The sequence below is a fragment of the Equus quagga genome, chromosome 1 (assembly GCF_021613505.1).
Source record: "Equus quagga isolate Etosha38 chromosome 1, UCLA_HA_Equagga_1.0, whole genome shotgun sequence".
In the NCBI taxonomy this organism is placed as follows: Eukaryota; Metazoa; Chordata; class Mammalia; order Perissodactyla; family Equidae; genus Equus; species Equus quagga.
Genome location: NC_060267.1, coordinates 144,596,199 through 144,609,480, shown reverse-complemented (window position 1 = coordinate 144,609,480; position 13,282 = coordinate 144,596,199). Strand labels below are relative to the sequence as shown.

The 13,282-nt window shown below is 42.8% G+C and overlaps 1 protein-coding gene across 4 annotated transcripts in view; it reads left to right on the top strand.

Annotated features, from left to right (window-relative positions):
- The window catches only part of MYRIP (myosin VIIA and Rab interacting protein), a 338,714-nt gene that overhangs the window by 53,204 nt on the left and 272,228 nt on the right, over positions 1 to 13,282 (top strand). The window contains exon 2 of one of the 4 annotated variants that reach the window (XM_046645545.1): positions 4,770 to 4,935. The exons of the other annotated variants lie outside the window; for them this stretch is intronic. The gene's annotated coding sequence lies outside the window, so the exon portion shown is untranslated. The remainder of the gene's footprint in view (positions 1 to 4,769; positions 4,936 to 13,282) is intronic. 4 annotated transcript variants of the gene reach the window in all.

The following is a 13,282-nucleotide window of genomic DNA, read 5'->3' as shown; positions in this document are numbered from 1 at the left end:
ACACTGTGGCGTCAATCTGTCCAGGTAATGAATCTGCTGTCTCAGAGGGAAGAAGCTACATGGCAGGAGTTCTTTCCTTCACGTTGGTGAAGCAGATTAGCCAGCCAGTCACCTGGCAGGACCCTGAAATAACAGAGCCCAGAGCAGGGCATTCTCGGTGGAGTGGAAGGTCTGACACAGCTCCCTTTGAGAGACTCCCTTTGTGATGGGGGAAGGCCTGGTAGGAGTCAGAACTGAGAGACACTGGGAGAGAACCTGGAGACTTGTCATGGCAGGTGTGGGGACCTCAGAGATGAGGAGGAGGGTAGGCTATAGAGTATCAAGCTCAAAGCTAGAGGGACCCCCACAAGAATTTTTTTTTAATCTTCTTTTTACTTATGATTGGTACTTTTGTCAATAATGAAAAGGTCAAATATATTAAATCTAAGCTGTTGGATTCATTTGCTTCAAAATCATAATGGAATGTCAGGAGCCTTCTGGGCAAATGTGAAGGGGGTGAAAGGGCAGGGAGAGAGAGGGTGGGATTCACAAATTTAATAAGGGCCTTAACCCTTGAGGCAGAGTCCAGAAGATGAGCTAAGTCTGATTTGAGTAATTAGGATGCTATCAAGAGTGAGAAATAAAAACATTAGGCAGATCCGTAAGAATACTTCCGCCTTGGAGGTGAAAAGTAGGGAAAAGGAGGAGGAGAGGTGTTTTTGATCTGATCCTTGAAGACAGACAAGATTTTTCAATTGAATCAAAAATCTGGGCAGCAGGGAGCATGATAAGGAAGAGAAGAGGACATACTCAACCCCCAGTCAGGACCTGTGGTGGGGCAGGAGAGGAAGTGCCTGCTTTGCCCGTAATTCTACTTCCTCATTGTTAATCGTGTTGAATAGGGTGTGGTGTTCCAGGTATGTCTCCTTCTTGGGAAAAACACTATTCGTATCTGTTTCCAAAATGAGGAAGCTGAGGATCTAAAAATATGTTAAATAACTTGTCCAGGTGGCACATAGGAGAGGTAAATTCAAACCCAGGCAGTCACCCTGAACTGGGGCTGGTAACCAAGACAGCCCGCTGCCTTGGCACTGAAAACAGGCGCACCCAGGCACCATGGGACAGAGTGGGTGAAACTGAGGCCATCTTAGAAAATCTGGTACTTGTGCTTGCTAAAACTTGGGATACGTGCAGGCGGGGGAAGTAGCAGAGTTGAAGTCAGGATGGGGGACCTGTAGCTGGGACATTACAGGGTCATTAGCCACGTGGGCGCTGAGCTCTTCAAATATGCCTTGTCTAGATTGAGATGTAGGCTAAGTGTAAAATGCACTCTGGATTTCAAAGATCTAGTATGAAAAAAATGTGAAATATTTCATTGATAATGTTTTATATTGAAAACACATTGAAATATATCTAAAATTACTTTTCAAATAAAATATATAATTAAAATTAGTTTCACCTGTTTCTTTTTTACTTTTTAAAAATGTGACTACTAAAAGACTTTACCTACATGGCTCACATTATATTTTTATTGGACAGCACTGGTTTGGAATGCTAGCTTATGCAGTTTGGAGTTTATAGGACCAAAAAGTAAACTTTCTCCTCCAATTTTGTTGAGGCTTGTCCTTTTCTATATGAGAAAAGGTATCTGAAAGATCCAGCTAAAGTCTTAGCTACCTAATTGTGTATTGGCCTTTGCTATTAAGAATTGTCATATGTGTCGTGATCTCAGAAGAATGCTCTGGTATTGGCTTTCTGTACAGTTTAAAACGAGAGCATGTTGGCTTCATGCCATATTCACTATGGAGAATTTGTGCATCTCAGCATGGAATAAACCCTTTGATGTTTCTCTGAAGTTAATGGTTGACCAAGTATGTCATGACCTTTGAAATGATATGTGTCTTTAGAATGGCCTCATATTCATAACTTGTATCATGTCTCCGGCACCATAAGATTGTGAGTTATCACATATTTTTGCCTGTGAGGATCTGCTTTTAGAATGGCCAAGAGGGTTTGATGCTGCAAATGTGCTTGTCATATAGAAAAGGAATCATACTAAGGCTCTTATTCACTTTTTTTTTTTTTTTGAGGAAGATTAGCCCTGTGCTAACATCCGCCACCAATTCTCCTCTTTTTGCTGAGGAAGGTTGGCCCTGAGCTAACATCTGTGCCCATCTTCCTCTACTTTATATGTGGAACACCTGCCACAGCATGGCTTGATAAGTGGTGTGTAGGTCCACACCCGGGATCTGAACCAGCAAACCCCTGGGTCACCAAAGCAGAGCGCATGAACTCAACCACTACTCAGCCGGGCTGGGCCCACTAATGCTCTATTCACTCTTAATGTCTAGCCCTTCAAAGATCTACAGTTACGAATTTGTAGATTCTGGATACATTCTCCCTATAATCTCTTATTCTTCAATGACAATCTTCTACTAGATTGCTTTCATGGTTCTAAGTTCCTGATCTTATTTACTTTTCCATTGCAAATGTCAGAGGCTCCACTCTCCTGGGCTCTGATAAAGCTTCTGTGGCACTAATTCTTGGCTTGACCTTTATTCCTCAGACCTCTGGCTGCAGAAAGCATTTCTCTGGCATTTGGTGTGCATAGAATTCAGGACTTGAAAGAGGAGAAAGAGGGAAGCTTCTACAGCCACTATAAAAGCAGCTTTCTGCAAGCACAGTAATTCAGGCACACATGCAATCATTTAGCCAGAAACAGTCTGAAACACAGAGCTGGGGAGCATAGATGGACAGTGTGGAGATCGGCTTCACTTTCTTCCTCCCACTGTGGTGTGCTGTTGGAATGACAACTTCCTTGTTCCCATGAACTTCTTTAGTGACTGGAAACAGGTCTCTGCCTTGATGGCCAGCAGCTGCCTTTCCCTCTTTACTCGGCTCCTGAAGCCAATAGGCTCACCTCCTCGTCCAGTTTCTAAGCTGACATTGTAACCACAGGCCCCCTAGGACCAGTTCAGCTGACCCCATCTTATCAGCAGAGTAATTAAGAGTGATTTTTCAGGAATTGAGACCCCTTGTCCAGTTCAGGCCAGTTGAGACCACCAACCCTTTAACTGGGCCTACACAAATGCCCGATAAGTGACTTTTTTGACATCAAAGGGCTGAAAACTCCATCCTCAGATCATGCTAACACCACTATTTTGTGAACATACGTCCTACAAAGCACCATGAAGCTTGACTACACTTGCGCAGGTCATCAGTTACCTCACTTTTCCTTACCTCCAGTCCTCTATCTCCACACTTCAGACTGTCCTGCCCTTCATCCCATAAATTTTACCCTAAGCCCTGGATCGGGGAGACAGATCTGAGAGCATATGTCCCCTACCTCCTTGCAGATGGATCTTGCAAGTAAAGCTACTCTTAGCAAATAAAGGCTGATGCTCTTCATAATTGGCTCTTTATGCACATTGGGTGGCAAGCCTTTGCTCAGTAATGATACCTTCATAAGGAGATTCGTGAATAACATCTCTGACTCTTGGGGTGGCTTATAATGGGCCCCTTCTCTCAGATGGGAGATTTCTGCTTCAGCCTAGGGATCCCTTTGCTGGAAATTGGATTGATGCCTTGAATCCCTGGAAGAGCTGGGCCCCAGGTGCCCTCTGAATCCCAGGCCGCTGCAGTTCACCTGCCCCCTGCTGCCCTCACTCAGAGCTCCCATTCTGCATAGGGAGGTGTAGGACTTAAGCCTCCTTCCTTGGATGATCCTTATCCCCATGCCTCAGGCTGGAGCTAGAGTGCCTACCTCTGGCATCCAGCCAGATTCTGGGTTTCCAGATGTGGTGACCTGCCTAGTAGTTTGGCAGGGTCTTTGGTTCTGACCACCTCTGGAGTTAGCGCTGGAATGGCATATCCTTGGCCTCTGCCAGGTTCGCCCAAATGTTCGTGTTTGCTTAGCCTGTGTAGCTGTGACAGCTTTCCCCAGTCATCTCCCACCTTGCAATGCTTAGCTCACCTTTTATATCTTCCAGGCTGAGCATCTTGCAGCCACCAGGGTCCACTCCTCATCCAGCGTAAGGTAGCCTGGGCTGTGCCTTTGCCCTATTCCATGCTGGAAATGTGCCTGGAGCCTGGGCTTTCTCACTTCCCAAGACTGTACCAGGCCCCTGGTGGGAGCGACATGGTTTTGTGTTGCTCTCCGAATCCCATCTACAGGACCCCCTACCCCACTGCCCTAGTCACCATTGCTGGAGCCTACCTGAGTGCTCGTGCCAGATCTTGCCCAGCCCTGAACCAAGGCTCAGGAGAGGTCCCAGGTCAGCCAGCACAGTGGCTGTGGCTGTCTCCCTCTCTGTGCTGCATCTCTGAGCCCTGACAGGACCTGCATTTCCCCAGACCCTGGGCCTTTGCCATGTGGCCCTTCCCTCCCACTCTCTCCCTTCCCTTCCTGCCTTTTCCTTCTTCCTCTCCTGGGTTAGTTCCTCTGGAATCACGTTTATCCAGCTGAGTTATCCAGAACCAGATCCTAGAAGCTTCTATTGCTGTGAGAGCATAAACAGTTTTGTGTGGTCCTGAAGGAGGTCCATGATGGCCTACATTGCCTCCCATGCTTTGGGGTGTGTGTGGTACAAGAGAAAGGGAGACAGAAAGACTAAAATTCATTGTTGACTGTATTTTTAATCCCCCTTCCTTCATACAGTATTTATTCATTTTACGTGAATCTCAGAGTAAAGGCATAGGATTGGTATTTAATGCGAGACACTCAATTTCACTACTTGTCTTGCTGAAAATATAAAAACTAAGGGGTTCATTGATGCTGGTTTGTTTTGTAGCCAAAGAATCCTCACCTGATGTGTGATCCCGGGCATGTTCCCTCATCTTTTTGTGCCTCCACTTTCCCCATTGTACGATGAAGATGTTGAGAGTACCTGCCTGGAGTGTTGGGAGAGTAAAATGAATTAATACATGGAAAGCCCTGTGGACAGCCCCTGGAACACAGTAAGAACTCATAGGAACTCAGGGTGAGAGCTGTTAGTGGCTTACTCCTGGCTGTTTTATCTGGTCCAGGAATTAAATAATTAGAGTTACCCTTAAATGTTCATATATATTTAGTATATTTAAATAGTTTTATAGTTTGGCTATTCCTAAAGTAAGGTACTTTCCCTTTTTTTGTTATTAGATGATTCTCTATGGGCAGAAATACTAGTGCTTGTTTTACAGTGACGCTTACTCACTTAGACCTTGGATGTCTCTCATCATTTTGTACATTCATTCACTCGTGTGCTGACCTGCTATGGCCAAAGGAGACTGTCAGCTGCCGGGACGTTTTCCCCTTAGAATCAGGGATTCTGACACCTTTTATTTAGGGAGTTCTATGCATTTCCTGTTTCCCTGTATACCTTCTATAGGAACTGTTCAGTGGCTTCTTTTCTTTTTGATTGTAGAAACAAATTATTTCCGTATGAAGTAGAAAATGGATGGGGGGCCAATGAAGAGGTGATTTCTGAGAAAATCACACTTTCTGCTTTGACAGCTTAAATATGAAAGGGAAGCTTTTAAATACTAAGTAGAAGCTCTCACACATGCAGGCACCCCAGCATGACTAATTGGCCTTGGATGCAGCCCCTGGAGTGTTTTCTCCCAGAGAAACATTTCTGCCTCGAAGGCGGTTTCCTGAGTCTTGTATATTGCAGCCCCACAGTCCAGCAGAGACTCCCTTCTGGGCTGTTTCTTCAGGAATCACACCAGCTGGTCCCTGTCCTCTAGTCCCCTCACTCTGGAGACACTGTGCTGTAATGTGCCATTAAAGTCCTCAGTATTGCTGATGTGCTCAAAAGATCACCTGACACGGGAGAGATCCTGGTCTACTCTTGCCACTATTGAGAACGGCAAGGATGCCTCTGGTTGGAAAAACTTCATGTGATCTTCATGTCTTCCCTGTAACTTTGGGAAGCCTGTCCCTAGACCTGACATTATCAAACCTTAGTTTCCTCTCTGAAGTAGAGAGAGAATATTCCAGAATAAATGATAGAATTTAAGAGCTAAAGTAGAACTTAAAAATGAGTCCTAAATTCAGGTATAACCTGCTTATTTAATGAGTGAAGAATCTAAGTCCCCAGGAGTTAAGCATGTTACATAAAGCAGCACAGCAAGGGAGCACAGACAGTCTTGTGCTGTTTCCTCAATCGTGACAACGTGCCCCTTGTTTAGTTTTTGTTTTCTAGTGCAGTTAGGTATTCACTTAAATGTCAGGAGATCTACAGTCCCCAACTCCCACCTGCTTTCAAGGGAATATTTAAACTCACTGTATTGCTTAAATGCAAATAATCATTATTTAAAATAAATTTGTTTTTTGGGGGGGGGTTTGAATTTTGAACATTGAGAAATAAATTTGCTATAAAATTCACACATATTCATGTGGGATATTATAACCCAATTCTAGGTACGTTTTAAAAATGCCAACAGCTGGTAGACTTCTTCTTCCAGGAAGATAGAATAGAGGTATTTGTCCCTATTCCTTCTACTAGGTACAACTAAAAACTCTGCACACTATATTTAAGATAAACACAAGAAGATTTTACAAGAGAGACAGAAGAAGGCAGACTGGTTAAGTACCTTGGGAACTGAGGAAGGACACAGTGGTGAGTTCCCTGGGTTTTCTTTTTGCCATATATATATATATATATATACACATGACACTTAGAAGTAAAAAATCTGGCAACCTAGAAACACAAATGGTCACAGACAAAAAATGCCCCAACAATAGCCTAAGGACCAGGAAAGGAACAGCTGAACAAGACAGAAAACTTTTAGACAATAACTGCTATTCTCCATCCAAACACCACAGAGAAATACCTGTGGCCCCCACCCCTATTCAGAGAAGGCAAAGTAGGGAGCTGGAACTTTTATCCTCCATGGCCAATAACAAGCCCCCACTTCTGTTGTGGTGTAAGTGAGGCCATGTGGAGAGCGAGATTTCTACATGTACCTGGCAGAAACAAGGTGCCCCTCCTGCTGCCAGCCAGGGTGGTGTCAGAGGAGATTAGTGAAGAGTCAAAACTTTCACTATTGTGCAGCAATAATGAGGCCATCCAGACTGTGGAGTCAGTGAAGACCATTTAGGGGCTGAAATTCCCACCCAGCAGTAACAATGAACCTCCTCCCCAGGTGTCAACAGAAGCCAGGTGGGGAACCTGGACTTCTACCTCTATCTGGCAGTAACAATGCCACACTGGTATGAGAGACGGCCAGCTAAAACAGGCTTAATTAAGATCCAGAGACTCAGAACATAAGCAAAAAATGTACAGGCTTCAATAAAAAGTTGCTCACATACCAAGAACCAGGAACATCTCAAACTGAATGAAAAAAGGATAGTCAATCAATGCCAACGCTGAGATGACAGAGATGATAGAATTAACAGGCAATATTTTAAAGCAGCCATGATAAAAATGCTTCACTGAGCATTTTTGAACATGCTAGAAACAAACAAAAAAACAAAATAAAACAAAAAACCTCAGAAAGAAGTAGAAAGTTTCAGCAGAGACAAAGAAGATATAAAGAAGAGCCAAATGGAAATTTTAGAATTGAAGAATATAATAACTGAAACTCAATAGCAGAATGGAAAAACAGAAGAAAGAATCAATGAGCTGGAAGAAAGAACAGTAGAAATGACCAGATGTGAACAACACAGAGAAAGTAGACTGGAATAAAAAAAATGAACAGAACCTTAGGGGCCTGTGGGCCTATAAGATAGGATCTAACATTCCTGTTATCAGAGTCCCAGGACAAAGAGGGCTGAAAAAGTACTTGAAAGAATAATGGCTGAAAAATTCCCAAATTTGGCAAAAGACACAAACCAACAGATTCAAGAAGCTGAGTGAATCTTAAGGTAAACCTAAAGAAATCCGCACCAACACACATCATAACTAACGTCTGAAACTAAAAAAGGAAAAAATCTTGAAAACAGCCAGTGGAAAATGACACCCTATCTAGAGGGGAAAAACAATTAGAATGATAGATTTCTCAACAGAAAACACGCAGACCAGAAAGCAGTGGCACATTATTTTTCAAGTGATGAAAGAAAAGGACTGTCAACCCAGAATCCAATACGTAGTGAAAATGTCCTCCAGGAGTGAAGGGAAATCAAGACATTCTCAGAGGAAGGAAAACTAAGAATTTGTTGCTAGCAGACCTTTGATAAAAAACTGGCTAAAGAAAGTTCTCTAGACAGGAATAAAATGATAAAAGAAGAAATCTTAGAGTATCAGAAAAGAAGAAAGAATTTGACAAGCAAAAATATAAGTAAATATAATGTTTTCTTTATCCTCTTCTAAATATGTTTTCTAAATTATGTTTGACAGTTAAAGCAAAAATTATAACCTGTCTGATGTGACTTTAAATGTATGTAGGTGAAATATTTAAGACAATTATATTGCAAATGGGGTAAACAGACTTAAAGGGAGATAAGGTTACTATATTTTACTTGAATTAGTAAAATGACTATATCAGTAGAGTGTGATAAATTTTACCCACTGATAAGTGTGATAAAATGTCTTACCTACTAACCACTGAAAAAGCTATACAAAGAGATACATTCTCAAACATTAGATAAATCGAAATGAAATTCTAAAAAATATTAAAGTAACCCACAGGAGGGCAGGACAAAGAAAATAGAGAAATGAAAGAGAGAATAAACAGAAAAAAATAAAATAGCAGATTTAAGCCCTTACATATCAATAATTACATTAAGTGTAAATAGCCTAAATACACCAAGGAAAGATACAAATTAGCAAAAGAGACATGTCCCAATGATATGCTATCTATAAGAAACTCACCTCAAATATAACAATATAGGCAGGTTGAAAGTGAACGTATGGAAAAAGATTATCATGCAAACCTTAGTTTTAAAAAACAGGAGTGGCTATCTTAATATCAGATAAGCTAAACTGCAAAGAAAATCACCAAAGACGGAGAGAGGCATTACATAATGATAAAAGGGTTGGTCCACCAAGAAGACATAACAATCCCAAATGTATATGTACCAAAAAACAGAGCTTGAAAATACATAAAGCAAAAACTGGTAGAACTAAAAACAGGAATAGACAAATCAACAGTTAGAGATAGAGACTTCAACAGCCTCTCTGAACAATTAATAGAACTACTAAACAGATAATCAGCAAAGATGTAGAAAATTCAATACTGTAATCAACCATAGAGAGGCAGTAGGATACTATGAAAGGAGCGCTGCACCAGCGTGTAAAGAGCCATTCTGGAGAAGAACAGGAATTTGGAAAATACCTCCAAACTGGAAATTGGTCTTTCTATCAGTCAGCCTTGCACCCTCAGAATGAGTTCTATCTCTTCCCTTCACTGTCCACAGACCTAGTCTGTACTGGTCCAGAAGAGGCCAGAGAGCTCCACAGTCAAGGATGCTGAGCACTCATTCAGTTTTCTCTCCACTCTTGTAGCATAATAGCTTTGAGGCTGCTCTCCACCCCTCAGGTCTGTGTCTTAGATACAGTCAGTGCCTAGTGTCAGAGGCCAGGCCCTCAGGCCTCACTTCCCAGTGATGTGCTTACACTTTTCTTGGAGCATTGGCATAAGCCCCTGAATTGAATATGTTAAAGCATAATTTGCATATAAAATTTAAAGTTATACTTGCATGAATGGTGTTAACTCTAATAATGTGTAGACCAGAGTTTAAACGAGGACAGAGTACACAGCATCTCTAGGACTGCTCTAAAATAAATGACCCTCTAACAAACTAGGTGAATCTAGAAGCAGCAATACAGGCAAAAGTGTCTTTCTTAGCTTTCTAATTTCTTGTCTAATCACCATGATTACAAAGTGTATAGCTCAGAATTAAGAACCTTTTAGTGCAGAGCTTGGCAAACTATGGACCCGCAGGCCAAAGTTGGACCACCACCTGTTTTTGTAGGTAAAGCTATGTTGGAACCCTAGAGAGCAGCATGAGAATCATCTGAAACTTGTTAGAAATGGAAATTCTCTTGCTTCAGACCTACTGAATCCGAAACTCTGGGGGTGGCCCTCAGCAATGTGTGTTTGAACAAGGCCTCCAGGAAAGTTTGAGAGCGCTGAGTTATACTATCCTACCATACATTGGCTAACATTGTGATATGACAGTACTTAGTACTTTTGTCTTCTTTGGGGAATTTTGGATGTAGTTCAGCCAACATTGCTTGATGCTGTGGCCATGCACCAGATTCCTTACTACACCTAAAAGTACAGGCGGTGGTCTCCCAGGGAAGCAGGCATGTGGAGCGGTAACTGCAGCATGGCATGTGGTCTTCTAAGAGGCACACCAGCTCTGCAAGCCTAGAGCCAGGGAGGGCAGAAGCAGCAGAAGTGATAGACTTTGCTTTACATGTCTACCCTCAGGACTTTTTCCTGCAGAGAGGGTGTAAGCTCACACTTGAGATGCAGGCTTCAGGAAACAAGTTGAACAACACCATGCCCAGGTCTTAGAGACGAGCCTGGAACCCGGGCTGGGAGTTGGAGAAGAGCTCATCCCAGTGTGCTAAGCGGGTGGGATCACCACAGCACAGGCAGAGGCAAACAGCTCAGAGAAGGACAGGACTGGTCCACAGGGAACAAAGGAGTTATTTTTCTTCTTTTCTTTTGCATATCTTACTGTGGTGGGCTGCGGGATCTGATGAGATGCGATAGGATACCCAGAATCTAGCTCTGGAGTCCAGCTGGAGAAGAAGCAGAAAGAGAGCAGTGCCTGAGTTATTCTTAATCTTTCTAAAAATCAAAAGTCTCCTCATAGATGAGAAATGTTATCAATATACAGCAAGGCATTCAATCAAGAGTTGAGGGCGACAGGAAATGATAGAATAATCCATTGCTCAGGTGTCTTTGAAAGCTCCATCTCTTCGACTGCAGAATTTGAAGGCAACTCTACCAAAGAAGTGGGCAGAGCAGATAGAAACTGCCTCTTCCCAAAGCTAAAGTGATAAAAGCAAGAGAAGTCATTTTAGAAAAGCCAAGAACCAAGTGGCAGGGACACTCCTATGATGGAGAACGAATCTAGATACCATAAGGCAGGAACTTCTGGAGAAGACACTGAGTTCACAGTTGTCCAGAGACGAGGTCTGAGAGAGAACATGTTAAATACAAGTGGGGAAGGTCCAGGCAATGACTGAGCGAGGTTGTTGTCAGTTGGTTATTATGTGGTTGTGATGCTTGTGTTTATGTGGTTAAAGGGCCAGTGGTAGGACAAGATTGGTGTTTTACCCAAAATGAGGATAATAAAAATATCAAGTGAATAAAAATGAGACGATCTTAAAAAAAACAAACAAACGAGAAGGTGCCCTTCCCCACCCCAGGCTTGAGCTTCCCTCTCCCACTCTCAGGCTGATCTGTTTTCCTCCTCCTGTGACCTGATGACATTTTGTTCCATTTCGTTGACTTGTGTGTTAGCGACAGCTTCCCTGCCTTGCCTGGTGTTGCCTTCTGCTTTGGCATTAACTGGGATAGGAGTCCTGGGGCAGACCTCCTTGCGCTGACCCTTGGCTCCCTCCTTACAACACTACGTTCCTGAGTTCAGGTGGTGTTTTTTGTGCCTGTGTAAACTCAGACTCTGCACCACCGGTTTAAATTCTTTAAACGGGGGGAGGTAGAGATAAAGTGGGCCTTGGGGGACTGGAAGGTCTCAGACAAGGTTGTGGGCAGTTGGGGTGACTGTCAGTTGTCAAGGTCGTGGAGATGCTGGTGCACAAGGCAAGGAGGGGTTCTGTAGATCACAGACAGTTGGTGCTCAAGGAACACTGGAACTGAAGAATAAAGCACATTCATGAACTGAGTGGATTGTCATAATACGGCCCAGGAGTTATGAGGAGAGTAGGAACCTTCCTATAGCTTCAGGGAGGAGAAGTGAATCAGGAAGTCAGGGAAGTAGTTCTGTAGGAAGAAAAGAGAGCACTGGAGGCCAGGCATCCCCACTGGAAGCCTTGGCTCATGTCTCCATATGGGAATTCCTTCCCAGCATGACTTGGGGAATTTGCATGCTTTCCCAAATCCTAAATCCCAAGAAAAATCAGTAGCGACATCACGAAAATAGGGGAAAGTATTATAATTTTCTTCTAAGAAATAAAGTTTAACAATCAGTGGCGAGCTGTTATTAGTTTGAAGGGGTCCACTGCCGTCAAGCAAAAGGAAGAACAGAAAACACTGACACACAGAGGTGAAGGTCAAGGCCATTTCTAGGAACAGGACAGAGCAGGTAGGAGAGAAGCAGTGATGGTCCCATTAGTCATTCTTGCTTGTAGCTATTTCTGTGTTATAAGTGTGTGTCTATGGCACCAGCTGCTGTGAAACTAAGTCAATTTTGCAAATAAAATAAATATTAATAAGTTTATAGGCATGGTATACTTTATACAAATCCTGTGAGTGATGTTTCACGATATGTTAAGTTTTGGAAAACAAGTAAGCCCTTAAATTGGCAATTTCAATATGTAAGTCTGTGTAGTGCTGTTAATTTTGCTAGGAGATTGGAATATTACATTATTCAAATACTACCAAATAATGTTCACCCTTGTTTTCTGGTGTTTGACTATTTGGTATGGGCTACAGTTCTTTGTAAATGCTACTAAACTGAATATTTCTTTTTGTTAAACACATCTTTTAGTTATTTGTAATAATGCATAAAGAGTATGAAGAACGTTGGAAGTTTTTTAAGAAACTTATGACTTTGAGATTTCCCAAGAATTCCCAGAATTCCAATTTCTCATTCTGCATCCTGTATTTGTGGGAAATTTGGAAATGTTAGCATTGGCCACAGTCCCTTCAAGGGAGGAGCCAGAACCACAGTATAGCCAGTGCAGCCTCTATAGAAGAGTGATGAGTATTCATGGAGCTGGGTGGAAATGGGAATGGGAGAGGGCCACTGAAGGCCGACTGCGTGGCTTAGATGTACACTTATAACTCGAGAGCCTCAGTGTCTTGAGGAAGCAAATAAGACATGGTAGGGTGGGCTGCCAGTTCTCGAACAATGAGGCCTCTCTGGAGGCCCACGTTGGCCATGCTCAGTGCACAGCCTGGTGTTTTGCACTGCAACTTGAGAAGATGGGAAGCACCAGAAGGCAGACCCTGTAACTGCAGCACACAGAGATATGCTTACATCATGACAAATGAGAGCTCCCCACCCTACCTGAAATGGTGCTCAGGACAGGGAGCTCATAGTTCCGGGCTCCTAACCCTGGCAGATTTCTCCCAAGACTCTAAGCACCCTCTTGAGCACTTGTGATCTATATTTCAGTTTTAAACATTATCTGTGGGTAAATGTAAATGATATATATATGTCATGTATATGTGTATGTGTATG